General features: G+C 36.2%; 1 protein-coding gene across 2 annotated transcripts in view; it reads left to right on the forward strand.

Annotated features, from left to right (window-relative positions):
- Nucleotides 1-19,486, forward strand: part of VGLL3 (vestigial like family member 3) — a 47,396-nt gene that overhangs the window by 24,479 nt on the left and 3,431 nt on the right. The gene's annotated exons all lie outside the window — the stretch shown is intronic.

Consider the following 19,486-nt stretch of genomic DNA (forward strand, 5'->3'; position numbering starts at 1 on the left):
TAGAGTCCAAAGTGGTGGGTCCCAGATTCTTTCGCTAGAACATTTTGCGGCACACTGGAACTCTCTTTCCAAAAGCTTAAAGAAATTCTTTCCTTCCTCAGCTTTTGTGTAGTATGGAGAACCCTTAGTCATGTGCTGGTTCACAACAAATAATTCCCCAGAGTCATAAATGCTCAGCTTTATTTCACCTCTCCCGTGACGTGAGTGGAACATTCTTATTTTGGTTAACTTGAGCTTTCCATTGTTGATCATTGGAAATGATCACTGAGCTTTCCATTGTTGATCATTGCCCCATCTAACCCATTTCAGCTTCCTATTGAGACTGGGTTCAAGCTGCTTTTCTAAACAAAGTATCAGGGGACTTGGTACTCCCTCTGCAGGAGAGGGTGTGATGGGACAGCCAGCGCCGACTTCCCTTCTTTCTTTGCCACACACTAACAGAATAAAGAGAACTTGGGAGTCATGTGACGCCTGAGGCCAGATCTTATTAGAGTTCCCAATTTGGCAGCTGCCTTCATGCCTTCATGGACAGCCGGTCTCAGGAGGCTCTTTGTCTCATGTGGTACCTATGTGGCAACAGTAACAATGCTCTTTTCAGGTAAAGGGCATGCTCTTCCCTCTACGAATTCTACCAATAAGGGGGAAATGGATGTGATTATTGCTCTTTCATTTTGATGGCCTGCTTTGTACTTGTTCACTTCAGCGTGAGCTTGATTCACTGACTTGTTACAGAATTTCAGGTTGAAATAATCTCATCAACATGAAAAGCCATTCTCACACCTTTTGGAAGTAGACAAGAGGGATTTTTCCCCCTGGAAATTCTTGAGAGGACCCAGTTGGATATCATTTATGATAATTCTTCATACTTACAGAGCTATGAATGAGCATTTATTACTCACAATATGAGGCATTACCTGGGGTACTTTATATATAAATGCTCACACACATACACACACACACACACACACACACACACACACACACATTACTTTAAATTCTTAAACTAAATCTGAGATAGTTCTTGTTAGTTTCATTTATGAATAAGAAACCTGAGGCTCAGAAAACTACTAGCTTAAGTTGCATTGTTATGTGTCCAAGCTGAAGTTTGAACTAAGACGTGTCCCTCTCTAAGGGATTACTGGGATACCATCACCTTGTGTAAGTAAATCAGGTAAAATTAGGTGAATTCGACTATTAAAATGGTTAATAGTGAAAGATGAAGGTTTTCCTATTGCATGCATGGCGTGCTGCTCTTTGTCAGTGTAGGTTTAGGATGACAATCAAGATTCGTTTCATAAATTTTGACCCAATTGAGAAAACAAAGGAATCATGAAAATAAAGATAAAATTATTAGCATAATCATTGATCAGGCAGAATTGGAGATTCTAGATTAGACTTAATGCCACAATTAGACCTCCTGCTGCCTTCAGCTATATTTAGATTCTGGTACATGCAGTTCTGGGGAAAATCTCGACTTCAGAGAAGATTCCTATGGACACCTTCCTTGTTATACAGCTTAGAGCTCCATTACTATGAAGAGATTGATGATTGATCAGATTTTTCTCTGAAAAACATAACCTGAAGCCTAACTCTTGTACAGTTTCCCTACAAAAGGCACAAGCAGAGCAGTGCACCAACATGCATCGAGGCTGGCCTGAAAAAGAGAGAGTGGAAGGGGCTGAGCCATACGTGGTCATTTTATTCTGCTAAACTCAGATATAATAACAAATATTACATCTCTCTTTCTTTGAGAGGAGTTAGAGAGGGTTGTTGCAGGTCAATTTTTCTAGGAAACAGATTCTGAGACTCAGATTGGCTTGTAGACAATTTATGGGGTAATGTTCTCAGGGCAACATCTTTGGAGGATAAGAGATTTGGGCAGAAGAAGTCTCACCGATGAGGTTAATAGAGGCCTGGATTCTACAAGGCGCTCCAGAGTGAGATGGTTCTTCATAACTGTTCTGCCTCGGGCCAAGGGGGTTGGGCTTTTACATTCCTGAATTGACCAGTTAGAAGTTGTGATCTGCTTCTGGGAAGGGGACATGATATTAGGCGAGGTGGGTTTGTTCAGCTGAAGGCAATTCCCAAAGAGAGAAGCAACTGAGAGTCAGAAATTGCCAGCAACAGGAGAATAAATGCTTCAGTCCTAAAGGGATGGGGATCTGGTTGTACACCACACTATCCTCTAAAGAGGGGCAGCAAAAGGGTAGTAGCCACTCTACCACTTTTCCAACTACTTTTAAATGAACAGAAGTTTCTGCATAATAGGACCAAGCTAGGAAGGGGTAGTAGAGCAGTTGAGAACAGTGAAACTTGGGTCCCTCTATATAACCTCTGCCACATTGACCTGACCACACAGCCTGAAACAGTGACTCAGCTGAAAATTCAGCATCAATAATTGGGTGACTACGAAGCAGCCAAGAGAAGAACCTTCATATAGTCATAAAACTTCTCAAAGTCCCGGTGACCTGGACCATTAAAATATAGGTCAATTTCACATCCATTAGAAAATAAATACATTAATCCAATTATTTTTAGTGGAACTTGCTAAAAACATGAAATTTTCTTTTTCTTTCTTTCTTTCTTTTTTTTTTTTTTTTTTTTTGAGACAGAGTCTCGCTCTGTCTGTCGCCCAGGCTGGAGTGCAGTGCTGCGATCTCAGCTCACCACAACCTCTACTTCCTAGGTTCAAGCAATTTTCCTGTCTGAGCCTCCTGAGTAGCTGGGACTACAGGTGCATGCCACCCTGCCCAGCTAATTTTTGTATTTTTAGTAGAGATGGGGTTTCATTGTGTTGGCCAGGCTGATCTCGAACTCCTGACCTCATGATCCACCCACCGTGGCCTCCCAAAGTGCTGAGATTAAGGTATGAGCCACTGCGCCCAGCCTAAAAACATGAAATTTTCATTAGTAGAGAAATGATGTCTTAGTGCTTTCAAGCTGTTATAATAAAATACCATACACTGGGTAGCTTGTAAACAACAGAAATTTACTGTCATAGTTTTGGAGGCTGCGAAATCCAAGATCATGGTTCTAAAAGATTTGATGTCTGGTAAGGGCCTGTTTTCTAGGTGCCCATCTTTTCATTGTAACCTCATATGATGAAACGGGCAAAGTAACCTTGAAGATCTCTTCTATAAGGGCAATAATGCCATTCACGAGGGCTCCACCCTCATAACCTAATTACCTTCTAAGGCTCCCTTTCTTATACCATCACCTTGGGGGTTAGGATTTCAACATCTGAATGTATTTGGAGGGGAGTCATAAACATTCAATTCATTGCAAATAGTTTAATAATTTTAGGTGCTTTTTTTCATTGTATCTACTTAAAGAAATTAAGGAAACCTTGAAATCTAGAAGGTTGAACATAATATAATGTGTAGTGACAAACTGAAGTTTTATAGTATCATGTATGGCATCATCCAGGGGTTAGCAAAATTTTTCTGTAAAGAAACAGATCAAAATATTTTATGCTTTGTGGTGCCATACAGGTCTCTTGTTACCACTGCCTAATTCTACTCTGCTCATGTGGTGCAGAAACAGCTGTAGACAAAATTGGTATGAAGATGGTTGTGTTCCAATAAAACTTTATTGATTCACACTGAAATTTGAGTTTTATATATTTCTCATGTGTCATCAAATGCTACTCTGCTTTTTTCCTTCTTTTCTTCCAACCACTGAAAAATTCACTCTTGCATTCTTAACTCATGGGTGTACATAAACAGGTGATGCCGAATTTGGCCTGTGGGTAGTGCCGACCCTCAGTATCTATCATCCTTGTGTATAACTGTTATCTTCTACACACACTCATGCATCTGGGCGCATGCACTTCCTCAGTGAAAGTTATCCTGAAGTGTATATACCAACTTTTAATGGTAGTTACTCATGGTAAGTTAGTGGATAGCATGAGCTTTGAAGCCAGACTGCCTGATTTTGTAAGCCCAGCTTTGCCAAAAGAAGCAGACTTTGGACCAATGACTTTGCCCTCCTTCTACTTCAACTTCTTTATAGGTAAACGATGCCTAATAGGATTGTTTTGAGATTAAATTAGTTCATTCAGTAAAGCATTTACAAATATACCGGGCATATAACAAGTACTCTGTAAATTCTAGCTATGTAAGAGAAGATGGACAGACTTTCACTTTTTTTAACTTCTAAAAATTTATTATTTAGATATATTTCACAATAGCATATGCTTCACCATTTTCGTAAGTATAACTGATGGGTCTTATATTCACAATATTGTGCAACCTTCTAATTACAGAACATTCCATCACCTCAACAAGAACTCCTATTCCTCTTAGGAATCTCTCCCAATTTTCCCTATCCCCTATGCCTGGCAAATATTAGTCTGCTTTCTACTTCTGTGGAATTTTTTATTTTGGACGTTTCATACAAATGGAATTGTATGATATGTGGCTTTTTGTGTCTTTTTTCACTTAGTATACACGTTTTCAAGTTTCATGTGTATTGTAGCATCTATCATAAAGTCATTCTTTTTTGGAGCTGGGTACGATTTCACTGTGTGGATAATACCACATTTTGCTTATGCATTTGATGCATAAACAAATGAATATGGACATTAGATTTGTTTCTACTTTTTGGCTAATAGGAATAATACTGTGATGAACACTCATGTGCAAGATTTTGTTTTGTTTTGTTTTGTTTCGTTTTGTGACGGAGTTTCAGTCTTATCGCCCAGGCTGGAGTGTAGTGGCAAGATCTCGGCTCTCTGCAACCTCTGCCTCCCGAGTTCAACCGATTGTCCTGCCTCAGCCTCCTGAGTAGCTAGAATTACAGGTGTCTGCCACCATGCCCGGCTAATATTTTGCATTTTTAGTAGATAGAGATGGGGTTTCACTATGTTGGCCAGGCTGGTCTCAAACTCCTGACCTCGTGATCTGCCTGCGTCGGACTCCCAAAGTGCTGGGATTACAGGTGTGAGCCACCGCATCCAGCCCTCATGTACAAATGTTTATGTAAATGTGTGTTTAGTTCTCTTGGAAATATATCTAGGAGTATAACTGTGGGATTGAGAGAACCTCACTTTTTATTTTATATATTTCTGTATTTTATATATTTTCTGTATTTTTTTTCAAAGAGCATATATCTGTGATTTTTAAAATATTTACCTTTAAATTTTTAATTCTTAATTTTTTTTAAGTATTTAAATTGTTAAGATTCATTACAATATATTATAATAGGGTTTGAGGTTTGGTAGGCAAAGCTGCCATAGGAAAGAAGTAAGGTGGTCCAGTTTTTCTGACGGGCTGAGTGGTGGTGAGGGGAGTGAGGTGCCTCTGGAACAAAATTTAAAGGGATCCATACTGTCAGGGCTGTGCAAGTGTATGCCACCCCATGTTTCACACCCAGGGCTCCTTATTTCTCTAACCTTTGTCTTGGTGTTGCTTTGCTGTCATGCTAGCTCACTCTTATTTTTTGCTCCCTCTGTTGAACAGGTATTACATACAGGTACCTTGGAATGATCAGTATGGTATGATCATATGTCATTTGTATTTGCCCTCCACGCCACGGGAAAAATGCCCATCTTTACCAAGAGGGTGTTATCACAGATCTCACATTTGGCTTTTTTCCCTTTCCTTTCTCAATCTTTAAACTGAGTTCCATGGTTTCCATAGGAAAAATACTCAGAATGTGATAATACGGGCTTAATTGAGAAAACAAAAGATCTATTATCAACTGAATTTATTTACATTGCCCACATATACCTCTTAGAGATCACAGTTCCCTATAGCATATAAAATGTTTTGTATATTCCTCAGTAAAAAAGCATTTTAAATTGTGTTTAGCAGGAGATTTTTCCACTCCACTCTGCTTTTATTATGAACACATTTTTGGGGGTATACTTATTAACTTCTCATTTAACTTTGTTTCTTCCCCATAATAGAAGCTATGGTTTTCAGCTTTTTGAATGACTTTCACCTTACTTTAAGCTGCGTGTAACCTAGGTTAACAAGGGTAGGTGGGGCCGAGATAACACCTAGAATCGTACAGTGAATAAGGAAGGGTCACAGGATGTGGAGGACTGATTGCAGCTATCTCAGAGTATTACACTGGGCCCCTTTGTGTGTAAGGAGGGGGAGAGTTAAATGTGGAAATATTTGTGATCATGTACAACATATTACCAGGCATTCACGTGTGAATGCCAGAATATGTCTCCTCTTATCATCCTCAGATTTTTTAGTGATGACATTAAGTAAATTCTGACATAGTAGTCCTCTTTCAGTGGTCACAATCATTCCATGCATTCTACTGAAATGCTGTCATTCTTACTTCCTGTTATTGCCAATAATTTACCTAATGTAAGACATACAACCTTGTACATTTCAGCCAAGTTTAAATTAATTTTTCAAGTGAAGATTTGCTAATAAGGGCTTTTTACTGAAATTTAAACTTGACTTTCACAATTTCCACTTCATCCACTTTATTTAAATGTACCCAAAACAAAAGTAGTCATGCTTTGTGGTGTGACTTTTTTATAAACACAAGCTGCTCATGGCATGAGATTGTATTCATCTGTAGATCTACAGATTTATTTTTCTTGGGATCCCTCATGTTATTTTAGCTACAATTTTGTTATAAATATCTATTTTTACTTTGAGGAATGTCACAATAATGCAATATACAGTATACATAAACAACTTAGAATTGAGGTATTCATATACTTTTTGCTAGGATACAGTTAGGTAACCTAATATTAAACAAACAAAACAACATCATATTCATATATATATATATACATATATATATAACAATTACTTTTTCATAAACTATTATTTCTCAGGTCCATGAAATCTAGAACTTAGAGGGAGTAAACATATGCTGATGTACCTTTTGTTTCTCAAAAAAACACATCCTAATTACTAGCCATTAATTTGTGTAAGTAGCCACCTAATAGTGGATTCTCTCAGTGAGTCATTATATGAGCTGGCCCCAAATGTGATTATATCCAGATATTAAACACTATCTTGTTCATCTCTCACTTAGCAAGATATCTTTAGCTATCAAGTGAAATCAAGACTGTGTGTCACAGACTGGGACAATGTTTTTTTGCCAGACAGAGGAAACAACACTACAATAGCTACTGGTCCACAAATTACTTGCAAAGCACAGACTGAGAAGTTTGTCATAAGTACAGAAAGTTGTTTCTAGTATTCTCTCTGAAGAGATTTTCATAGCAATAAGCTTTACTCTCTAACCTGTGAATGAAGTTCGTCTGTTAAGAAAACTGGAAAAAATTGTTTGAGGTTCTCCATTTTGATATGAGATAGGGAGGACTGGGTACTACCGGGGAAGTCAGGAGTAGATAAATGTCCTAATCTACCCTTTTCTCTACGTGGACAGCTTGTGCCTGATGATATCATAAAAGCAGAATCATATTAAATGGTATTATTAAATGGTATTCCAAATTATTTATGGTTTAAGGCCAGTAAGCTATATTTAAAAACAACATTCCGATTTAATCTGAATATTCTGTGAAAGGGACATTATTCACAAGTGACAAAAATTATATTTTAAAGGATTTAAGTTGTAATCATCATTGCTCGAAATTGTTATATAGTATTCACTTTGGAACAGACTAATTAAACTGCTTTAGTGTTTAAGATTATGGTGGCTGGCCCTACAATGATGCTTTATAATGAAGTCTATTAGTTAAAAACATAAATATCTTGGTTTTGTTAGGTACAGGAAATACAAAAAACAGGGTGAGAATAGCAAATATACTAGAGAAGCAAATGTAGAGGCAGTTTCTCTCCACGAAAGAGAGATCTATTTACTTCTTACTTTTCCATTCCACCCATAAATTTGCCAAAACTTACTCACATCTCAAGACCCATGATTTCTTTTAGGTGGTCTGGTGCTAATCCAGCTGGGTAAAAATCACTAGTTGCATGAAAGTTCAACAAATAACCTTGCTAAATAACACTCTTTAAAAGTTACTGATGAGTTAACTTCATTGGGGTACTAATGTTATTAAAATTATGGAATTTTATACCCACTAACATCTTAGAAATAATTTCTCTTTCTAAACATTTACATTTACAAAAAGGATTACAGGAAACGTAGATTTACAACTCAAGACCCTTGAATATTTACTAAATATTATAATGCTCCAATTCCAGGCTTCACAATGAAAGCAGGATGCAATAAATTTGGAGATGAATCATTAGAGAGCCGCAATAATAATAAACAGAATAGTTTGATTTATGTTAAAATATTAAAGCACTGTGATATTTTTCACCCTAAAGATTAGAGGGCATCAAAATATCATATATTGTAGATGTTCAACTAAAAATAGTTTCCCTCCTTTCTACTTCACTTCTCAGGGAGCATACATTAGCCATCTGAATCCTAAGGATTATGGCATTAGGGATTCATTGAGGCCTTTCTTGACAATATTAATAATTTGTATACATGATTAGGAAATTATGAAGATGTTTAAAAATGGCATTAAAAATATAATAGGCATAAAAGTTTACTTATAATCATTTGATCTCAGTATGTAGACAGATAAAATGACGTTTCTCTCTGGAAGCCAGCCTAGGACTATATGATGTTCTTCCCTCTCATTATTATGGTTCAAAAAAGATTTACAGAATTTTGTATACTTACCCTGAGGGCATTATCTCAGCTAGGAAAGTTAAACATCACAAAGCAATAGGTGCAGATTATTTTTAAAAACACCAGGCAGAATGTTTATGAATAATGGAAATACTTTTTCTGGACTTTGTTGTCATTGTCGAGTTTATGATGATTTGGTAACAATAAAAATTTTTCTAATCAACACCCAATTGCTTCACACTTTCTACAAAACTTTTTCTTTTTCTCTGGCATATGTCATAAGCCTATTACTGAGGAAAAAAACATCAGAGTTATGTTAAAATATTTACAAACTCTTGATTGGTGTTAGTTGTGTAGGGCACGTGTCCAGAATGACAATTTCATGACCAGAAGGGTAATGGAAACCATCTTTGAGATGCATGCAAAATGCCAGGAGATCCCAGCCAGTGAGATCTGCGTGAAAAGTAACTGGATGATGAATAAGAGGGGAGAAATGCATTCCAGAACATTGCCGTCAGTTTCAAGCATTCAAAGCTGGATGCTGTAGGACCGTAATGAAATTCCCCTGCCCTCTGAGAGCCATGCAGCTATCATGCCCATGGGCTTCTGTGGCCTTTCCTCCATAAAATGGTGCCATAATGTCGCAATGCCTAAACTATGGGGATTTGCCTCAGATTCTTCTCCTGCTTGGTAGAACAGGTGCAGGAGCTTTCTAAAAGTGTTATGTTTTAGGATGTGTTTGCATAATAATACAAATAGTTATGTGGCGTAAATTTGAGTCATTGTAAAAGATGTCTTGCTAAAAGAAAATGCTATTTCTCATAGATTACTGGTAGAAAATTAGAGTTTTAGTTTTTTAAAGAAGTAGACTGGAAAATGTAGTAACAGTAATAATATTTATAAACTTTGGCTGAGCATTCTTACTCCTATGAGTCTACCTCCCATAAATACAAGCCGCAGCATATGATACATGTACAAAATGTTTATTGTGACAATGTTTGCAGTAAGAAAAAAAGTGGAATTGAGCAATTACCATCAAGAGGTGGGATCTATGAGTGAACTGTGTTCCATATGGTATTGCTAACTGAAAAAGAAAAACTCAGGAAAAGCACATATATGTCCTTTTTGGAAAATAATAACAAAAAAGTTTGCATATTTGTCTGTATCATATGTGCACATACATATCATTCAATGAAAGCAGAGAAGACTAGTTTGTCAAATTGTGTTTTCTTTTGGGGCAGCAGGTATTGAGGTCAGTAATATGAGTTTGAGGAAGAAAGGAGAAGGACTTTAGAAGATGAATATATATACATATTTATTTATGTACATATCCATATGTATGCATTGAAAGAGAGAGAAGGGCAGACAGGGAAAAAGAGAAAAGAGATACATTAATTTTATTAGTAATTTATTCCCCCCCCTCCCAAATTCACTTAGGGGCTCATAAAAATCCTGGTCAATGTAGGCATCTCTAATATTTGCAGAGAGGCAGAAATGTCTGTCCAGATATAGGTAGGGAAAAACGGGACTGAAAAACAGATTCTGGACACATATCACCACTTATTAGCTGCATTATGTTGCGTAAACCTATAACCCCTCAGCTCCTCCTCTTCCTTAGCTGCAAAATGGAGAGGACACTTCCTCCCCTGACACAGCTGGAAGAACCCAATGAGCTCGTGTTTTCTAGATGGTGATACATGACACAGAATGAAAACTGTCATGATTCTGAATCTGAGATATGGTTCACTGTGACAAAAAATTAATTCACGCTGGAGGTTTGAGACATCCTAAAAAATTGAGGTGCAAGCTGTGAATGCATCTGTCATTTTTATTTTGTCTGTGTCTGACTTAATCCTTTCCTGTTCTTGAAGATTAGCTGTGATATTTGTCACAGTTAAATTTCCTGATAGTGGTTTTGCTGATATTGGCCATACAGCGAAAACTGGGTGCTTTTGTATTGATTGGACAGACAATGGAAAAGAAGATAAAAATATTGAGGGATTAACATCTTCAAGACATTTTTAAACATTTGAACATTTTCTCTGTCTAGAATATCCTGCCACGTGGAATGAGAGGGTACTAAAAAAAAAAAAACCTATCCCTTTATGCTTATGTATTGAGATATTCATCCTTGTCACTCATATAAAACAAAAGAAAATTTTAAGTACAAAAAAGGAAGTTAGACTATGAATTAGGCTCAACAAAACTCCAATAATAAATGCTAATCCTTAAAAGTTGCAAATCTAAACTAATCAGTTTTTTTATCTTAGCATTAATTTTATGAAGGAGTTTTAAAGCTCCTTTACCATATAAATTACTATGTAAATTGGATAGCATCCCTTGTTAGCTTAAGTATTTTCTTAAAAACTGCAAGCAAGATTAGGCAATGCCATCATCATTTGACCCTTTTCTTAAAGGAATTGTCATCAACTAGCTGTGGTTGGGAGGTGGAGACCTTTTCAGAGTAAAACTTGTCTTCCCAAAAGAAACTGATGTGCTCACGATAGAAGGAAGTCATAACTCCCAGGCTGTCCTGATATGACTCTCAGTAGAGAATTACACAAAGCATTGAAAAGGCTGTTTCAGTGGTCAGGTTCTTATCAGCAAATACTACTTTCAGCTTTGCTGTTTCTCATCTCTCATATAGGGGTGCATCTAAAAGAACAGATCAAATGAAGAAATCTGTTTCAGAACTTGTTCCCAGACAATTTTATATCCATTTTCCAACAGTCTGCAAAGATTATATACAAAAATTCTCTATGGCCTGAGGAATTTACAGATACAGTTTATTCCCTTTCAGGCTGCTTAACTATCCTTTTCTTGTTCTCTTTATCAATAGTATAAGGTTTCACAAACAGTTGTCTGCAGGCAACATGTTCTGAATTTCTTGGCAAAAAGGACTGATGAGAAACAAAATATGCTGGGTATTTTTTTTTATTTTTGTGATACAGTCTGATATGCTGGAGATTTAACTTCGTAATTTTTTTTTAACACAAGTGTGTTTCGTAGTGTTATTTTCATGCCTGGTTTACTTGAGCACTATTAGGTGATGCTTAGCATCTTCATAATCATTGAAGCCGTATTTATGTTTGCTCGAATTGGACAGTCTCTTGGAAAATGTCAGAGAGTGAGCTTCTGTTCATGCCACGTAAAAGTGAGATGAGGCTGGGCGTGGCGGCTCACGCCTGTGATCCCAACACTTTGGGAGGCTAAGGCGGGTGGATCACCTGAGGTCAGGAGTTTGAGACCAGTCTGGACAACATGGTGAAATTCTGTCTCTACTAAAAATACAAAAAATTAGCCAGGCATGGTGGTGCACACCTGTAGTCTCAGCTACTGGGGAGGCTGAGGCACGAGAATCGTTTGAACCTGGGAGGCAGAGGTTGCAGCGAGCCAGGATTGTGCCTTGCACTCCAGCCTGGGTGGCAGAGTGAGACTTTGTCTCAAAGAAAAAAAAAAAAAGAGAGATAGAGAGAGAGATGAATATTTTCTGATGTCAACTCAAAAATTGATATAGATGCAACATATCTCATTCTAATGGAATGCTTTCCAATATATCTTGCATTTGTAGAGAGATTGATTGGCATTAAATCAAGTACATTTACACCAAATAGACATTAAAATGCAAGTATATTTCAGCAGTTTTTAAGCATCTTTTAAAAATTTTAGAATAGTAAACGTTACAATTCATACTTCTAGGTATCATGTTTCCTATGTTGGTGTTATGTCCTTAATTATGTTTTTCTTTTGGGGTAAGAAATGGATCCAGATTAGCTCTTTCTCTGATTGGATTATCTGTTTTCTGGAATGTAAAGCTGTCACTGCATAACCTAGAAACCTCTTTAAAGACGCATGTTTGGCTACATCTGTTATCCAACAGATGTCTGGATAGTTAGAATCTCTTGAGAGTATTATAACTTGTGGTTTTGGTTACAATAAGTGATCCAAGCTTTTTATTTTTTTTATTTATTTTATTTTTTTTTTATTTTGCTCCTCCCCAGTTCTGGGAGAAAGTCTGTAGAAGAAATTACAAAGAGTATTCCATTTCATTTTCCCCACTCCCTTCTGCTTCCCTTTATTCTTTGTCTCTGGCTTCAAAGTTTCTTTATATCTGCTTTTGAAATGGAAGTCACTGAATTCGTAAGCGGTGTCTAAATTCCATATCGTTCCATATAGTCCCCAGTCACCCAAGAGGTTATTGGCCACATTGACATTCACATTTTGAGACTGGTAAATTGCCACTATGATAAAAAACAACAACAAACCCAAAAACAAACACACAAAAAAACAAAACTACCTAACTCTATGATTTATATTTTATATATATATCCACAAGGTCAGATTTTAAACAACTGGTTCAGATTTGTAACTTTATATCCTGATGTTTTAAGTACTTGCCAATTTACCCTCCAGCTGTGCATTTTAATATGCACATGTCTGAGGAAGTGGATGTCACTAAAGGCAAAGGCTAGAGATTCTGTGCACAGGAGAGTTTGTGGTTTTGGAGGGAGGTAGGTACTGAGAGAGCAAACAGAATAAAGTGGCTTGCTGTCTGGGTCTGGGAAACACCAGCAAGGAGAAACACCTGGGTGGCTGAACTTTTGTCACCTGCATGTTTGCCTCAGGTGAGCAGGTGCTGTGCTTCTTGAAATACCTTAGTGAATTATGGTTTTCTAGTAACATCAGGTTCAGTGGGTTTTACATTTCTACCCTCTTTTGAATCTGAGCTTAAAGACATTTTGACAAGTTCAGACAGTTTTTAACCTCGCTGTTTCTGACAATACTAGTATGTGGAGATTTTAAGTGCATTCTAAATGTGCCTGGAGAAAATACCTCTATACACGGAAAATCTCCCTCTGCCAGAACATTATTATGCTGCCATACTAGGTATCTTTTGTAATGATTTTGGTGTGCAAGAATTGTAATTATAAGAGAATAATTGCACTTGAAATATCATAATAAATTTAACCTTTGGTCTGGTTTAAGAAAATACATCTTATTTGTGATTACTTTAAAAAGAATTATTGTTCAAAATTTGCATATTAAATATGGAGAGAAGTCATCAAACTGGCAAAAATATTTGTAATACATGGGAAAAAATGCTAGGATACCTAAAAGTATACTAAATGCTAGTATACAAAAAGCATTTAAAAATCAACGAGAAAATTACTTTTTGAAAAGCATAAGCATTTGGCCAGAGTTAAAACACAGAGGAATAAATGCCATAATCACACAATATCCAGCCTCACTAACAGTGAAAGAAACTCACATTGAAACAATTAGATGCTTTTAATCTATAATATTGATCATACATAGCAAAAAAATATAAATATGGGTACAAAGTTCCTGAGCACATTTAGTCATCACAATTAAATACGTAAATGTCAATGTTCACATGCTTGGATTCAGCAATTATACATATGTGTATTTTTGTAAGAAATTTAACTCCTAAATATTCACACAACAGCAACTTTGTAAACCTCTTTGTGTGTGTGTGTGTGTGTGTGTATCTAAATGATGTACATCTATAGAGAACTGGGTAATAGTATACTATAGAATAAATATTGTGCAGCCTTCCAAAAGGATGGGGTCGAGGTACACATACTGACATAGTATGATTTTCCAAGATAATACTGCTGGGGAAATAGGCAAGTGGTATGTGTGTGTATATGTAGATCGGGTACACTTAGCAAATTGTCTGATGATAGGTGATATTATGTAGGCTTTTTACTTTCTAAATACTGTTTAACTTGATTTTTTAAGCAAGAATTCCATGATGTTTCAAGAGTTTTAAAAATGTTTTAAAATGTGGCACCTATATGTTAATCTTGATATTCACCTGCAATGAAATCATAGTTCTCAGATTGGGTAGCCTTCTGTCTTACATTTTTCTCTTGCAAGTGTTAAGGTGCTACCCCTACATAGATCTTATTTAGAAATTCTTAGCTAGTATTTAAAGTGATTGCCCCAAGGCTCAGACAAACAAATGCAATTCTATGATCATTAACAATGATAATTTCATAAAGCAATAGAAAATAGTATGACTGTCTCTTGCACCTTTTTGTGATCATATATCAATGTGTCAGTGTTAGCTGTCAAGTTGCTGGTGAAGTTTGGATATTTTGATGTAGCATCTGACACAGTGTTGTATATATTTAGCTTTGTAATAAGTATTTCTTATCTTTATTAAAGGATGATTGAAAAGGGAGATCTATTTTTTAAATATAGAAATGTTACCAGGTTCTTAGCCTAATAGTAAGCATTCTAATCCACATGGCTTCTTGACTTTTAATATGTATGAAATGAAAAGTTTACATTTACCCATATAAATGCTGTCTTTACTTTTAGATCTTCAAAGTTTCTACATACACTTTCAGGCTTTATGTTCCTATTTATGTTCCTTTTTTTCAATCAACAGCATGTTTCCCATTGTATGGTTACCTCTTTTATCTCCCACAATAAAATTAATTGAAAGCATATTCAGCTTACTTAAAGAGCCACGATCAGTGGTGTTGTCAAATGACTGTGCTTTCTCAGAAGTAGAACATGTTTATTTAGTGGGTTATGACTGAAAAACAAACAGTACCTAAAACTCAGCTGTATATTAGTGTCACTTTTTTGTTACCCAATGTTTATTTATTATTTCTATCTAGTGGTCAAAGACTTACCCTCATCAATTATGTTTATTCTTAGTTCAATCCACTGGCAGCTCCATTATTCTCAGTTTAAAACAAAATCCCATTTGAATTGAAATGTCTTTTCAGATTCTTTTCTCATTTTTTCCTTGGGGTTGCCTCTGTTCCTAGAAAGTTATTCACATCACAAAAACTGTCCAGTTGATAAGTTGTTGTCTGCTTTTTGGTTCTGTCTTTTCATTCTTATCCTGGACTGCTGTTTCCAATATACCCTCCTCCTCTAATCTGTTTCTCCAGCCATTCTCTATACAATATTCTTTCTAATGTGCTTTCTAATAATGGCCTGCTCAACTTGGCCTGTTTGAATTCAGTTCCTAGTGTTTGTGATCCCTCCAAGACGCCCATCTGGGGTGGCCCATGCTATTTCTTCTGCTGTGGGATACCCATATCACAGCTAATACTGACAGGACCCCAGAATTCTCACTGAACTGTCTCCTTTACCATTGGTGGGGAGCGTAGGCGAGCTTTAAGACTTTTTGGAGAAAAAGAAAAACAGGGCTTGAGGGAAACTAAGGAGGAGGAAGTCTCTAGGCTGTTCACACTCAGACCTACCATGTCACCATTTCTATTTTCTTATCTCTATAGCATTTTACAAGAGGTAGATCTGTGAAGCTGCTGCCTCCCTGAATCTCAGTTAGAAAATGAGTCATGATGCCTTGTTATATACAGTCAGTGCTATGATCTGAATAACTACAACTCCCCCAGATTCATATGTTGAAATCCTAGCCCCCAGGTAATGGTATTAGAAGGCTGGGCCTTTGGGAGGTGATCGGGTCATGGGGGCAGAGCTTTCATGAGTGTAAATCAATGCCCTTCTAAAGGAGATCTGAGATCTCAGGTGATCACACAGCCAAAGGCACTCTCTGTGAACCAGAAAACAGGCTCTCACCAAACACCAAATCTGCTGGCACCTTGGCCTTAGATTTCCCAGCCTTCAGAACTGTGGTAAATAAGATTTGGTTGTTTATAAGCTATCTAGTTTGTAGTATTTTCGTATAGCAGCCCAAATGGACTAAGACTGTTTAGAATCTTCAAATTTTTAAGGAAAATCATGTTCTCATCCTCTTCCTTGACCAAGACTTCTCACTTGCCCCTATGCAAAGGTTTGTTGTTGTTGTTGTTGTTGCTTTTTGTTGTGGTGGTGGTGGTGGGTTTTTTTGTTTTGTTTTGTTTTTGTTTTTGTTTTTGTTTTGTATGTTCATATTTCCTTTGCTCTCATCCTGGCTCTGAATAGTTTTTTTTTTTTTTTTTTTCCTTTTCTTTTGGTGGTCAGGCAGTAGTGGTGTTGTAATTGAAGTAAAGAAATGGGTCTGTCTATGGACCTTCAGTTTCTTTCAGGCTTTTGTCCTAACTGAATTTCAGACTCAAACTCTGGAGTATACAATTGATCTCTTTGTTTCTTAGTTCATTTTTGACAACCACCTCAAGAGCCAACTGACCACTCTATGTTTTTAAAGTTCACACTGGAGAAGTCTGGCAGGGGGTGTGGTGGTTAAATTAAAGATACATGTAGAGAGACACATCAGTTAAATATGACACATCCTATCACATCATTGAAGTGGGCTTCATCAAAAGTGTAACAGACTACTATGTCATCATTTATGTCATCTTAGGAAAAATGTGACAAATGGAGAATTTTTAAAAAATCACTGAGGGCCATTTTGTTAATCTGGATCAGTTCTGTTACATCAGGGTGTTTCTAAGCAGTGCAAAAAGAAGTATAAAAATCTATTAAGTTTTCCTTGAATTGATTTTGTGATAATTTTGACTTAGGCTACAGCCAGTATAATTCTTATAAGGTGAACACATATATGATGTTTAAGACCCTTGACTCTGACATCAGACCACCTCTTTTAAAATCCTATTTCTCTCACTTAATAATTGCATAAATTATCTTAACTTAAATTTTCTCATTTGTAAAATGGATATTATTTCAGCATGATTAAGAGCATGAAGTATGATGTTTCATATAAAGTACTTAGCACCATTCCTAATATAATCATTAAGGCCCTAAGAAAATGTTAGCTCACCTCATTTTTATGATTTTTTTTTCCTTTCTACTGAAAAATCTCATGATCTGAACAATAGAACTAAAAGAAAATGGCTACCGTAAAGAAGGTAAACAGATGTGGTTTCAGACAGCCAGTGGGGAAATCTCAGGATATGTTATGAATTAATTTCAAGTAGGTTTGATTTGGGTAAGTGAGGAAGCAGAAAAGTCTGAATAGGAGCAGAACCTGTAGCAGAGTGGATTTTATTCCGGCAAGAAAAATCATGGGAAATACCAAATAAATGTAGACCACGTACGATTCGTGGGTTAACAATTTTGCCCCACTCCGCCCTCGCTGGGAAAAACTAAATGTACTTATTGACTCTTAATTATCCCGATCTACCATTACCAGTTGTCTTAATAAAAAAAAATTGTAGCCCTGCTTTTCTTTTGCAACTTATTAGTAGGTTTTTTTGTTTGTAGTTGCTCATTTTCTTGTGCTTTACGTATGCCTATTTTGAGATTTACAAATGAATGCCTGGTAATTAAAGCAAAGTTGTTTATGTTCCATCACCAAGAAGTTTAACCACAAGGATCCATTAGATATCTGATACATTTCAGGCCACAGAGGAATTGACTTTTTAAGATTCACATTGTCGAAATGCAGATACATGGAAACAAGAAATTGAATAGATGAATTTATAAAGAGAGAATGACTTCTGTTATTCTGATTGGAAAATCTGGGGCGATCTTAAGTAATGCATACTTGTCCGCAGCAAAAGGCTCACGTGATTTTGAAAGAGTCATATGTCTTTGCAAAGCAAATAAGAAATTGCCTTTATCTAAAAGCAAAAATAAGACAGGCAAACCACTTGATGATTACAACAGTATTCATGACTTGCAGTGCTGACATTCTGTAGATTGATGCAGTCTTCAAGTGTGGAAATCCTGAGTCATACAGAAGATGAGATGTTTTAATAATGAAAAAAATATTTATATAGTCAGCAGATTGTCAGTAAAGGTGGTTTAGATTACAAGAGTTACCCAACAGAGACTATGTCAGGTTGCAAATTATTCTAACCAGAAACCATTTGAAAATGAATAAAGCAAACTTAGAGTGGATTGACATACCCCAGATCCTTTTATTTTTTTTCTCTCCCTCATTGTCCTCTTTTATCCTTCTCCTCCTCTTCTTTCGAAATGGAAAAGGAAAACTATTGCCTCTTTATCAAGCGTAATACCAGTATGCTTCTGGAAAAAAGAAAAGTGGAGCCAATCTTTCGGCATTCAGGAAGTGTTGCTTGTTCCCGTTATACAAATGCTACATAGTACGCAGATTGTGACTTGTAATTTTGTGAAGTGCTTCTTTATCTCCTTCTATTTGTTCTTTTGCCCTTTGTGTAGTCCGTTTTGTAGATTGTCTTAATGTCCCCAAACACTAATTGTGTCCGATTTTGTAATGACATCCATATTTTACAAAATTCTTTTACTAGTTGAGGGATAAGAAAAGTTGTTTAATAATAGAAAAACTTTGAACCAAATTGGCTCATTTAGCTATTCAGTTTCTGACATCCATCTTGGATTACAACAGTTTTAGATCAAAGGCCAAGAAAACAACTTAAGATCCTTGCACCCACACAACAGCAACCTTGCCGCATTTCTACCTACATGTTTAAAGAGTTTTGCTTCATGTTTTGTTATTTAGTTTTAAGCAACATAAAAGCACCTATTACTCTGTGTTTTCGCTCTTCCAAACAATGATACTTCAGGTACAACAACAAAGGGAACTAAAACGGGTGCCAGATGTATTAACTAAATTTATTGAGGTAATAATTTCACAATATATAAGTTCATCAAAATATCTTATTACACACCTTAAATATATATAATTTTAATTTTCAATTATACGTCAATGAAGCTGAAAGGAAAAAAACAAAAGTAATTTCGAGTAGGTGCAAACTGAAGATGCCATGTGAATAGCCCGTATCAGATATTAGTCAATTAACTGTATTAGACACAGATAAAAGTCACATTTCCTGTTTTCTCTTTGATAAATTATTACTGATTTTAGCTTTGAGTTCGAATTAATCTATGTCCTATTAATCTATGTATACCTTCCTTTCGTCACTATTTTTAACTTCTAAATTTTAATTTTTGCTATCTGGTATGATTTTTTAAATCCACTTTAAATATTTTTTGGAGGAAGATAAGATAAAAT

This window comes from Macaca mulatta, chromosome 2 (assembly GCF_049350105.2).
Source record: "Macaca mulatta isolate MMU2019108-1 chromosome 2, T2T-MMU8v2.0, whole genome shotgun sequence".
NCBI lineage: Eukaryota > Metazoa > Chordata > Mammalia > Primates > Cercopithecidae > Macaca > Macaca mulatta.